Source organism: Panthera uncia, assembly GCF_023721935.1.
Source record: "Panthera uncia isolate 11264 chromosome A1 unlocalized genomic scaffold, Puncia_PCG_1.0 HiC_scaffold_17, whole genome shotgun sequence".
NCBI classification, from domain to species: Eukaryota; Metazoa; Chordata; class Mammalia; order Carnivora; family Felidae; genus Panthera; species Panthera uncia.
The window spans coordinates 146,247,643-146,260,158 of NW_026057577.1; positions in this window are offsets into that span (position 1 = coordinate 146,247,643).

Genomic DNA, 12,516 nt, shown 5'->3' on the forward strand with positions numbered 1-12,516 from the left:
CTGGGGAGAGAGAATGGATAATTTCAGTTGAGATGTTAAAAATAATTATTTATTATTATAATTATTCATCAGTTCTGTAGACGGGACTCTTTTTTTTCCAGGAGAAAAGGGTGCAGAAAGACCCAGTCAATAATACCCCATCACTGCCTGGGTATAGTGCACTCACTAGACAGCTAGGACCAGCTTACATCCAGGTACCATTGGGCCAGCCCCTTTACTTGGGCTGTGTCATTCCAGGAGATGTTCAACTGCAGGAAATAGAAAGCCCAACCAGCAGCTGCTTAAACCATAGGAACATACTCTGTTTATTTATTTAACAAGAAGACAAGTGGTTCAAAGCCCTAATTCCAAGATGGCGGGACTTCCTCAGAGTCTCTAGAGTTCTCCTGCCATTTCTCTTAGGTCCGCAGAGTGGCTTCCATAATTGCAGGTGCCTCATGCTCACATAACAACATCCCAAGGCAGAAAGAGGGGCTGCCGGAGTGGTGAGAGAATTTCTTTATTTGACAAAGAAAGAAGTGCGTTTCCCACAAGCCCCCAGCAGCCTGCCCCTCACCTCCCGTGGGGCCACTTGCAGCCACACGGGAAGGGGACAGAGGGTGCCTGGCTCTCCAGCTCTGGGGCTGGAAGCAGGTACTGGAGAAAAGGATTGGACTGGCTGGTGGGTAGCCATTCCCACAGAGATATCGTCAGGCCACGGGGACTTCTAAGAGGAAGCCATTTCCAGAGAGTAGCAAGGCCCAGCCCTGTGCTTGGATGCAGCCGGTGACTGGGTTTCCTGAACTGTTCAATTAAACATGCATAACCGATTTCCTCTTCCTGCCTCTGCCCGGCCTCCTGTCTGGGGCGCGAGATCCATCCTCCTCCGAGTGTAAAATCCTTATTATTTTATGTGTCCCTTGTTTGCTGGTCCCTCCTTGCTGTCTCCAATATTTTTTGTTTCCATTCCTTGCTTGGCTGGGACTTTTTGATTTATCCCATCGCTGGAGGTCTGTCTGAGAAGGCAGTGGAGATTTATCCCCCCCCGTATTTCAGACGCTCGGAGCAGGGGCCGCCTTGTCCCCTGACTTTAGGGGAGCCATCCATCACGGGGTGCCCCGCTCAGCCTGCCCGACTGGAGGAGGCAGACTGGATTCAGGCCACAGAGGAGTAGCTTCGTTGAGAAGACACAATTTTAAGTTCCTCTTCCGAAAAGAGATTTATCTGCAGCATCGGCTCCCATTTGCCACTGCCTTGTCTCAAGTCTTTATTACATGTCCCTTGAACGTTGCAGTGACCTCCTGATTGATGTTCCCATCACCGATCCTTCCTCCCTGCAAAGATATTTCAAGATACCCAGAACCAGTGCTCCTCGTGTACTTAAGTGGCTTCCCACTGTAAACAAAATAACACACAAACGTGCTCGTGTGGCACTCGGGCTGGTTTTTGGCGGGGTTCTGGCACAATCACTACTCCAGCCTCATAGCCCCCTGGCTCCGGCCACGCTGGTCCACTCACCATCGCCTTCCTGTCACCTGTGATCTCTCACCCCGGCTTCTCTACTCATCCACTCCTGCTGCGGGAACAGTGTCCTGTCCACCTGTCGGTGGAAATTCTTCCCATCTCTAGCGGATGGAGGGCGTGTCCCCCTTGGCCAGCGCGCACACTTGACTCTTGGGGAAGCAGCACCCCTACTTTGCAGACGGTTGTGTGCAGTGGGGGGGGGGTCACAGCGAGCTGTCCTTCCTTAGGAAGGGTGAGACCCCAACCAGGCCAGCCCTTGGTGACAGCCGTGCCCTCAGTGCGGCCTGTCGTTCTTTATCGTCTTCGGGGGCCTCTCCCGGCTGGGCTGTGACCCCGCTCCTCTCTGGGTCCCAGCACCTGCCGCAGGAGGCCCAGAGGGAACGGGACTTGAATGCCCTGCTCCTCCCTCTGCCCCACTGGTTCCCCCCTGGGCTCTGACCCAGGGTGCCCTGCTGTGTTGCAATTCCTCTCACATCCCCCCGGCCGCCCTCGCCCCTCCACACACTGGCACACACACTGTAAGTTTGGGCTCCGGGCCCAGGGGCACCGGGATGAAGTGTGGCCAAGTGCTGAGGCACCGGTGGGGAGGGTGAGACTAGCAGAGAAGCTGTGAGGGGCGGTGGGCCAGGCACGGGCTCTGGGACATCGCACGTCGTTGGGAACCTCAACACAGGCCGTGCTGCGCGTTATCCGTCAAGGGGGCTGATGACAGGACGCGGTTTCCGCCGAAGCTGTGGAAGTGGACGAATGCACGCGCCCTTCTCAGATCGGTGGCGGCATCCGGCAGGAGTTAACTAAAGAGAGGAAATGAGTTGACACGTCACGAGGGATCAATTGCCATTTTCTTCTCAGGCCGAGAAGGAGGAGAAGAAAATTCCAGAAAGAAAAGAAAGGGTGCTGACACACACGGGGTGCACGAAGGGTGTGGCCTTTTGGGGGGATGGTAAGAAGTTCACTGTGGTTGAAGGTTCATGGGTGCGGCCAAAATTGCTTGTGGCTGAAGTTTCTGGAAACGTTCTTAAAAGACAACTGTCCGGGATCCTTTACCCCTCCTTCATCCCTTCCTCCATCCTCCTGCCTGGAACGCAGACGCAAAGGCTGGAGCTGTAGCCACCACCTGGGACCATGAGGTCTTTCAGAGCAGTGAGCTCGAAGGAGCCCGGGTCTCCAACCATTTCATGGAACAGAGCCCTGGATTACCTGTCTGTTGGTTTTCTACAAGGCGAAAATAAGCTCCCTCATTTGAGTCACTATTATTGTGGATTTCTGTTCTTGCAGAAGAATTTAATCATGGAGGTGATGGGATAGGGTAGTAGGCCATTGGAAGCAAACTGTGAGGGGAAAGGTATTTACAGGCCAACAAAGGAGTTTAGGCCTCAGTGGACCAGCAACCAGAGTTCTCCAGCAGAGGAGCACGGTGTGATTTTGAAGGAAGGTGGCTTTGCTACAGGGAGGGTGGGCGCCCTGAGGGGAGACACGAGTGGCAGCAGACCAAGGAGGCTGTGTAGGGGAGAGGTGAGACCTGAAGCCAGGCCGCATTCCAGAGTGAGCCCAGATGCTCGCCGGGCTTTCTCAAAGTTAAGAGAAAAGGGATAAAGTCCTAAAGCAATGGTCCTGCTGAGACCGTTACTGGCTGTGGGAGCTGCAGGGAAGGTCCGAGGTGGGGGGAGGGCAGGCATGGGGACAAGAGGAGCCTCTTCTGATATCTCTCTCTCTAGCCTCACCTGCCTCTGCCAAGGCAGTGACTACTCCCACCCTCCACGCCGCTGCCCAGCATGATGCAGCTGCCTTGACTCTTTTAGGGACCTTCTTAGGGCCTTGCTTTTGTGACTGGGTCCAATGGCCTGACCTGTGTGGGCTTCCTCTGAGGATGCAGGGACCCAGCAGCGTGAGCTGGCAGAGAAGGGGGATCTGGGAAAGGGGCGTTCCCGGGCCAACAGGTTCCTGATGAGAAAAGGCAGGAATGAAATCAGCCAGCTGCAGAGTGTCTCAGGAAGATGTCCAGAGGCCATGTGGACAGCTCCAGGGGCGGGTGGGTTCCGGAATCTGGATCTGGAGCCCTGGGGGCAGGGACACCAAGAGCTGAGCAGGACAATGAGTGGGTGCTGCTTAGCATGGGCTGCTTCACATACGGGGTGGGTGGGGGTGTAATGTGCTCATCAGGACATCACAGCATAACCTTCATTGACCGAGTGGGTGAACTGGAAACTGTTTCCAGGATAAGAGGGAAGGTGCAGCTTAGTGGCTCCATGGGGACCCAGCACTCTCTTCTGGGCCATGCTGAGCCATATGCTTAGGGCACCATGGCAATTTCCAGAGCCCTCCCCATGTGGGTAGCAGAGTCTTTGACTCAGGAACTGGCCAGACCTCAGCCCACCAGTTAGTCTTCCGGTTCTGCGGGTCTTGAGAAAGGTGTGGCCTGATGACTAGTAAGTCGTAGGAGAGCTTGATCTGTCTGCTTTGGGGGATATTCAGAGAGCATTTAATAACGTGCCAATGTCCATGGTGCAACGCTCAGCAAAAATAAAACACAGTATAGGCAACATGCTCAGAATTTTGAGACAAATATTTATGCATCTAGACATACAAAGCTGGTTTCAAAGGGCTTCACAAAGTCTCCTCCAAGTGTACCTGGGGCTCGTCTGGAAACTGTCACTATGTTTCCATACCAATCCTCTGCAGGAACCACTGGGGTCTGAGGTTTACAAAAGGATTTTAATAGACCATATTTTTTAAAAATTAGCGTAGGTAGCTGTGAAAGTATTAAGAAGGAAGCATTGCAGAGCGACAGAAAAGCCACATCAATAGGAAAAAAATAGAGTTTTCTATGTTCTGACTCTTACCTCTTCACGGCTTCCATAAAGTGAGACCTGACTCCAGGACTTCTTCTCATCAATTTTTTTATTTGTGCCTCATATATCATCCTTTGTTCCTTCCATGAGTTCATAAGAAAGCGTATAAAACCATGCTTCCTTAGGCACAATTTCTTCCAACAAGGTGGTTGGGGACAGTTTTAATAAAACATTCATTCAGGTCAGTGAGTTGCTCCTGGAACAGTCAGCACATCCAGGGATGGATGTTAAAGACCTTAAGTAAGGTCTTATCTTTGTGCTGTAATCTGGAAAATTCTCGGAAGACTTATCAGGCTCAGTTTTACAATCATGCAAGAAAATAAATACCCATTTTCCTCTTGCTGGTGTTAACCAACAAGAAAGAGGCAGTCTGCCCCAGTCCCCAAGAACTCCTTCCTGAAATAAGACCTTAATTAAAGCTCAAGTCCTCTTACCTGGACCGGACCTCAATCTTGGCTTAAGTCATGTGGACAGATAATCCCTCGATCTGATCCTGTTTTTATCCTCCCTCTGCTCTGTTGGTTGAAGGCTCACCGGACACTAAAGTGATGGGGAACATTGCTCTCACGAGCACTGGCAGCTATAATGTATTGAGTCACTCACATATTTCAGGAACGTGCAGTACAAGTCGCAAATGGCTTATTTTCACAATAGTTCTGCAAAGTAGATATTGCTTGACCCATTTTCAAGAACAGGAACGGGATGTTGAGAAAGTCGACTCGCCAAAAAGATGCAGCCTGTGCTGGGTGAGCCAGGCTACCTGGTGGGGTGGGGTCTCTTGGCTTCTTCTCTTGGGTCCCCACTGTGTGATTCCATCTACAACCTCTGTGTGTCCTCTGGAGGAAAATGACAACATGCTGGGTCGGGAAGTCAGTGACTGTTTCATGAGGACATATTGTGTCCTTGTAATTTTTGAATCATTTGTAACTAAATACTCTAGGAACTGCCTCTCATGAAGGCAGGGATTATGTGTGCCTTCATACCACTGTATTCCTGACGTATAGCAGAGTACCTGGCATATAATAGTTGCTCAATGAATGCTGATGTCTCTTTTGAGTGTAACCTCTATCAAAGAAAACACCTAGTTAGGTGGCTTCTCTGTCCTGCATTGGCTTGTCCTTACTTCGGGCAATCAATCCATCCTTGCTTCCAGAAATACACCGAGCACAGATAGTCCTGCTTGGTTCTTTGCCCCAAAGCCCTTCCCTCCCATCTCTGCCTGGATCATGCTCATCTCCTTGTAAGGTATTGTCCTTGTCCCCTGAAGGACCCCTCCATCCGTGGTCTCTGTCTCCCAGCTGCTTTCAAACTATTCACATTGTCTTGCTTCTTTAGTTGTCTGTTCTGTATCCCATCCAAGCCCCCCTTTGGTGAGAAGCCACCAGCATCTCCATGATGCATGAGGAGGTGCAGACATGCAGCCAGCTGTTGTGAACTGGCTTTCCAGAAAAAAAAAAAAGTAACATAATAATAATAATAAAAGAAAGAAAGAAAGCAAAAGAAAGAAAGCAAAAGGAAGAAAGAAAGCGAAAGAAAGAAAGAAGAAAGAAAGAAAAAAGAAAGAAAGCGAAAGAAAGAAAGAAAGAAAGCAAAAAGAAAGAAAGCAAAAGAAAGAAAGCAAAAGAAAGAAAGAAAGAAAGAAAGCAAAAGAAAGCAAAAGAAAGAGAAAGCAAAAGAAAGAGAGAAAGGAAGAAAGAGAAAGAAAGAAAGCAAAAGAAAAAAGAAAGAAAGCAAAAGAAAGAAAGAAAGCAAAAGAAAGCAAAAGAAAGAAAGTAAAAGAAAGAAAGCAAAAGAAAAAGAGAAAGAAAGAAAGCAAAAGAAAGAAAGAAAGAAAGCAAAAAGAAAGAAAGAAAGCAAAAGAAAGCAAAAGAAAGAAACCAAAAGAAAGAAACCAAAAGGAAGAAAGAAAGAAAGAAAGAAAGCAAAGAGAAAGAAAGAAAGAAAGCAAAAGAAAGAAAGCAAAAGAAAGAGATAAAGCAAAAGAAAGAAAGCAAAAGAAAAAAAAAGAAAAAGAGAAAGAAAGCAAAAGAAAGAAAGAAAGAAAGAAAGCAAAAGAAAGAAAGAAAGAAAGCAAAAGAAAGAAAAAAAAGAAAAAGAAAGAAAGAAAGAAAGAAAGAGCAAGCAAAGGAAAGAGAGGCAGAGGCAGACGGGTGATTTTCAGTGTTTGCCTATATCTTTTTTTTTTTTTTTTAAGTTTATTCATTTGATAGAGACAAAGAGAGCGAGCAAGGGAGGGGCAGAGAGAGAGAGAGGGAGAAAGAAAGAAACCAAAACAGGCCCCGTGCTATCGCCACAGAGACCCACGTGGGGCTCAGACTCCCCAACCGTGAGATCATGGCCTGGGTGGAAACCGAGTCCCACGCTCCGGGGCCGCAGCCTCCCAGGTGCCCCACGCCCATCTCGGTGCGTAAACCCCCTTTCTTTTGCTTTGTTTCTTTCTTTTGCTTTCTTTCTTTCTCTTTTTCTTTTGCTTTCTTTCTTTTACCCCGCCCTGGACTCAGTCTCAAGCTGTGAGAGTGACGCCTCGGAGCCCAGAGGCCAGAGCTGCACGCAAAGGGATGGATACACATTAGCTCCGGTGCCCCAGCGGGCCTCCTTCATGGCACCACCGCATGCGAACCAAAGGGCGCGCCGCCCTCGTTAGGATCCTGAAATTCCCAACGTGGCTTCCGTGGAGGAGTTGCCAGGAACGCGGCCACACCACACGCGGCGGGTCACCCTGATCTCATTGGGAAGAGAGGGGTAAATTGCCACAAAGGAAGGAAGAAATCCCCGTCTGTTTGCTAAAGAGGTTCCCCGCCCCCCAAACCTCTCACAGGGGGCCCCTCGTGGGTGCCCTGAGGCTCCTGGCGGTGCACCCCCACGCCTTTCTGTCCCAGGGTTCAAGGTGGTATTTTTTAAGCTCCTCAGAGGCAACCCCCCCAACTTCCAGGAGGTGGCGCCAGCCACAGGATGCTGTCCTGCTGCCCCCCCGCCTCCAGATGCCAGCCCCTCATGAGAGGGGCTCCCTGGTCTGGAATAACGGTCTGTGGGCTACAGCTGGACCGTCCAAGCCACCCTGACAGTCCCGGGAGGGCACACACCGGGCTCCCCTGAGCTCTCCCAGCCCGCCGAGGGGCAGACACACCTCTCTGTTCTGCTCCCCGTCCGGAGGTCATTGTGGGGTAAGCCACGCAGGGCATCCAGGGCGGCAGACTCGGGAGCCCAGCGAGAGAGCGGACCGTGGCCCACAAGCCTCTCCCCCAGGGGTCCCCAGATGGGCTAGGTGGCCCAGGCGGAAAGGGCCGGGATTACTCAGAAGAGCACAAGGGTATTCTCTGATTCATTCTCCAACTCCAGGTCCTACGGCGTGGACCCTCCCCACCTCCCCAGGAAAACACCACCGGCCGCAGCCTCTGAAAACCAGTGTCTCCACCTGTCTGTCACCGCAAAGCACCAACTTCAGAGTCTAAAATCAAGGTGATATTAATTCAGGATTTAGATTTAAGCTTGCTTCGTGCAGTTCTCATATTAAGTTGTGTTTAAAATTATGTCTCTGTCGGTATCACCAGAAAATATGGGAATCGCTTTCTCCAGGAGAGGAAATCGTGCCAAAAGGCGAAGAGAATTTTTGTTGTATTCCCCAAAGCAACCTGTAGCCGTGATTCAGTTGCCAGTTGTGGACTCCTTTGTCTTCGGGTTGCTGTCATCTGTCAGTAAATGAATTGTAGCCCCTTGCAAAGGACTTGTCTGCAAAAGACTTCATATTTCAAACAGGGTTGTTTGGAGAGTTGGTTAGGCAGTTACACCGCCGGAAGCCCTAAATGGTTCCACTGCATAATCGTAGCAATGTCGGTAGTCATTTGACTCTGTTTTCACGGGAAGATAACGTACTTGCTTCCATTTTACTCTTTCCCTTTGATATGTTTATTAGGCAATGAAATTTGTTCCTTAAGAGTTGGGCTTCCTTAGAATCCCTCACCTGACCTCAACTGCAGCCTACGAAGGAGATTGATTGTGTATCCATCCCTGTGGCGTCTTTAGGTTACAGGTGCTAATAGTTATTGTTATTTAATCTCTTAATAATGTGCCCTTATATGTCCCCCTTCTTAAGCGCTGTGTGGTTTGCTCCCCATAATTAGAAGGTCAACGAGCTACTTTGCCCTGGGAGCTTATCCTCATTGTAAGAAACGACAGCCAAATTATGGGAAGAGCCTAAGTGTCCATCAACTGATGAGTGGATAAAGCAATCGTGGTTTGCGTACACAATGGAATACTACGTGGCAATGAGAAAGAATGAAATCTGGCCTTTGGTGGCCACGCGGACGGAACTGGAGAGTGTGATGCTAAGTGAAATAAGTCATCCAGAGAAAGACAGGTACCATATGCGTTCACTCCTATGTGGATCCTGAGAAACTAAACAGAAGACCGTGGGGGAGGGGAAGGAAAAAAAAAGAGAGGGAGGGAGCCAAACCATAAGAGACTCTTAAAAACTGAGAACAAACTGAGGGTTGATGGGGGGTGGGAGGGAGGGGAGGGTGGGCGATGGGCATGGAGGAGGGCACCTGTTGGGAGGAGCACTGGGTGTCGTATGGAAACCAATTGGACAATACATTTCATATTGGAAAAAAAAAAAAAAGAAGCAATTCTCCCGCCTTGGGGGGTTAACCTGAGTCAGCTGTCACATTAGGGTGGGAGGCAGAGCCCCCTCTGTGGGAGGCTCTGTGAAGTCCTCCTGGATGCACCGAGGGCGTTAGACCAGCTGGCTTGGTGTTTTCCCTCTGAGCTCCTCCCTTAGCTTGACCTCTGGGTCAGCAGCCCCGTCCTCAGAGTCACAGCCGTGGCAATGGTGCGACTCTGGTCCTGATCACCCCTTCACCTCCGATTTCCGGAGCTGCCCCCTGAGGTCTCGGGCGACTCGGTCGCGGAGGGTGGCCTCTTACCCCTTCCACAGCACTGAGCCAACGGGACTTAAAACCGACGAAATCATCTCAGGGAATGAGCTCCCTGGTTATTGTGTTCTCCCTCTGACTCCACAGATCTTAGACCATAACCGGTGATAAATTCTGAGACTCCAGGTGGTGGCTGAATCGGGAGATTTTGTTTGTTTTTCACAAAGAAAAAAATGAGCCACTGTCATGGTGGCAGCCAGCCAGCCCCACAGGCAAACGTGGTTCATCTCTGTCATTCATTCTGGAAGTCCTTCTTTCTCCCCACCCCTTTCATCCCCAGGCTTCACTCCCAACCCAACATATATTTGGGGAGCCGCTGGATGATGTGAAGAACAGTAAAATAACAAAGCCTGGGGTCAGCGCATTTAGCAGTGCGGACAAGGAGCTCAAAGCAGGTGTATCTTGAAACCCTGTGCCATCAAGTTTCGTTCCCACCCAGGGGCTATCCTGTTCTGTTCTCTACCCCTCCCTCGTTTCCTTCTTTCCTTCCTCATTTCTCTCAGCCTCTTTCTTTCTGCGGGTTGCCTCTGTGGGTCCACTTGGGCAACAAGCTATCTTTTTTCATGTTTAGCAGGAGGAGAAAGAAACCTCATGTCTGTCTTCATCTATTAGCAAAACGTCTGACCCCCTTACCTTGGAGCTTTCATCTGCTTTGGGGACATCATTTTAAATGTGCCTCGTAAGGGGCACCTGGGTGGCTCAGTTGGTCAAGTGTCTGACTTCGGCTCTGGACGGGATCTCACGGCTCGTGAGTTCGAGTCCCCTGTCGGGCTCTGTGCTGACAGCTCAGAGCCTGGAGCCTGCTTCAGATTCTGTGTCTCTGTCTCTGTCTCTGTCTCTCTCTCTCTCCCTGCCCCTCCCTTGCTTGTGCTCTCTCTCTCTCTCTCTCTCAAAAATAAATAAACATTAAAAATAATTCAACTGTGCCTCATCAAATGTGAATGTGGCTGTGGCATCTTGGCCAAGAAATGATTGCATTGTAGCACAAGCCTTGAGACATGCCTTACATTCTAGCTGGATCGGGGTAGTAACCACCCATTTATGTCAACAGTGGAGGAGAGAGCCTCCAATCCAGATTACTAAGAGATTTTTGAATCGAATAATCTGCATCTTCACAGTTTCTTATGAAAACGCTCACAGTGCAAAGGAATACCCCTATGTTCTCCCAATTTAAAGGAAAAAAGGAAAAAAACAAACAAAACATGTCTCCCTAAGAAACTCATGTTCTTTCGTTGAAGTCGGCCGACTGCGTAAAGTCACCTAACAAATGTTTTCTCTCTGGCTAAAGAGTAACCTCAGCTTCCCGAATGAGTCCTTTAGTTCTCTTGCCTTAGTTTTCTGTTGTGTAAAAAAATCAGCATAAATGTGATGGCTGCAAATCACGCCAGTTTACTAGCTCTCTGTTCTACAGATCAGAAAAAGTCCAGCTTGGAGGGCGATGAAGACAAATAATGGGAACCGTAGTGTGATTGAAACATTGTAATCTCCCGCGGCAAATGGGGCCCAAACCTCAACAGACATTGCAAGTAACCTCAGAATTGCCTGTGGCCGGAAGCCCTCGTTGTCGTTATTTTCAGCGCCAAACTGGCTTCGCCTCTTGGAACTCTGAATCGTTTACTTCTCGAGCCAACGGGCCAAATACCAAGTACTTCAAGTCTGTTAGAATCCAGTGAAGGAGATAAGGAGGCACTTGAAATATATCAAATGGTAAACGATTTGGCACCAGGCACTTTGGCTTCCTGTGCTTTCAACAGGGTACCCTCTCTGGGGCTGGCAAGGTGTTCTCTTTGAAGCTCCCTCTCGGCCTTTAGTCAAAAACCGTGGCAGGTGCCTGGGTGGCTCAGTCGGGTAAGCCTCTGGCTTCAGCTCAGGTCAAGATCTGAGTGAGTTCGAGCCCCACCCTGGGCTCTGTGCTGTCAGCTCAGAGCCTGCTTGGGATCCTCTGTCTCCTTCTCTCTCCGCCCCTCCCCTGCTCGTGCACGTGCGCTCGCGCTCTCAAAAAAATAAACATAAAACACACAAACACACACACACAAAACAGTGATGATTAGGGCTCTGGGATTACTCATCCTCACCTGGAACTCGTCAGAAATGCAAATTCTCCAGCCCCATCTGCTGACTCGGGAATCTTGGGGTGGGAACCCACAATCCATGGTTTGACCAGCCCAATAGGTCATTCTGATGCTGACGTAAGTTTGGGTGTGCAGGGACTCTCGGTCCTTCTACAACTAACACGCTGCATAAAGTTTTGCCTCCTTTAATGTGTAACGTCCGTAATGAGTCCTAGTCATGCACGTCAAATATGGGACCTCCCTGAGGTCGGTGTGCACGCACTGAATGCAGTGTTCGTGGTGGGTGTAGACACTCTCCAGGTAAGCAGATCTGATGTCACACAATCCTGACATCTAACGTGGTGGAATGCGTGGGACCTGTCTTTCCACAAACTGCGCCTGAAAATTGATGGCAATAGGTTATTTGCTCTTGTGTTTGTTCTGTTTTGTGTTGTTTTTTTTAGTGATCATGTATACGCCTCTTCTAGGCTTTGGTCCTGTTAACTAAAACTTCATCTCCCCATCCTGTAGATAAGAAAGCTCTAATTGTATGAGCCAAAGATGGCTTCAGTTTCTGCCACTTTCTAGCCACGTGTGGTTCTTAGGGACTCAAACTACTGAAATCCCCTGGTCCTCCCAGTTCAGGCACCCATCAGCTTTATTTCTACTTGGCTTTAATTAGCCTCTTTTATCTATCTTTTCCTGGGTATTCCTCTTGGGGGAAGCTGTTCAAGGACTCCCTGTAAGAGCTTTAAAATCTTCATTTTTCAGGTATTTTATATGTGTTGTTTATCAGGTTGATGGGCCGCCTGGGTGGCTCAGTTGGTTAAGCGTCAGACTTCAGCTCAGGTCATGATCTCACGGTTCGGGCTCTGTGCTGACAGCTCAGAGCCTGGAGCCTGCTTCGGATTCTGTCTCCCTCTCTCTCTCTGCCCCTCCCCTGCTCTCTCTCTCTCTCTCAAAAATAAATAAACATTAAAAAAGATATGTATCAAGTTGAGGAAGTTCCCAACTATTCCTGGTTTTCTGAGGGTTTTTAGTATGATTAGATGTTGTATTTAGTCAAATGCTTTTCCTGCATCAATTTATATGATCAGATGATATTTTTAAGGTTTATGTATGAGACAGAGGGGCGGGGAGCAGAGAGAGAGGGGGCGGAAGATCTGAAGTGGGCTCTCT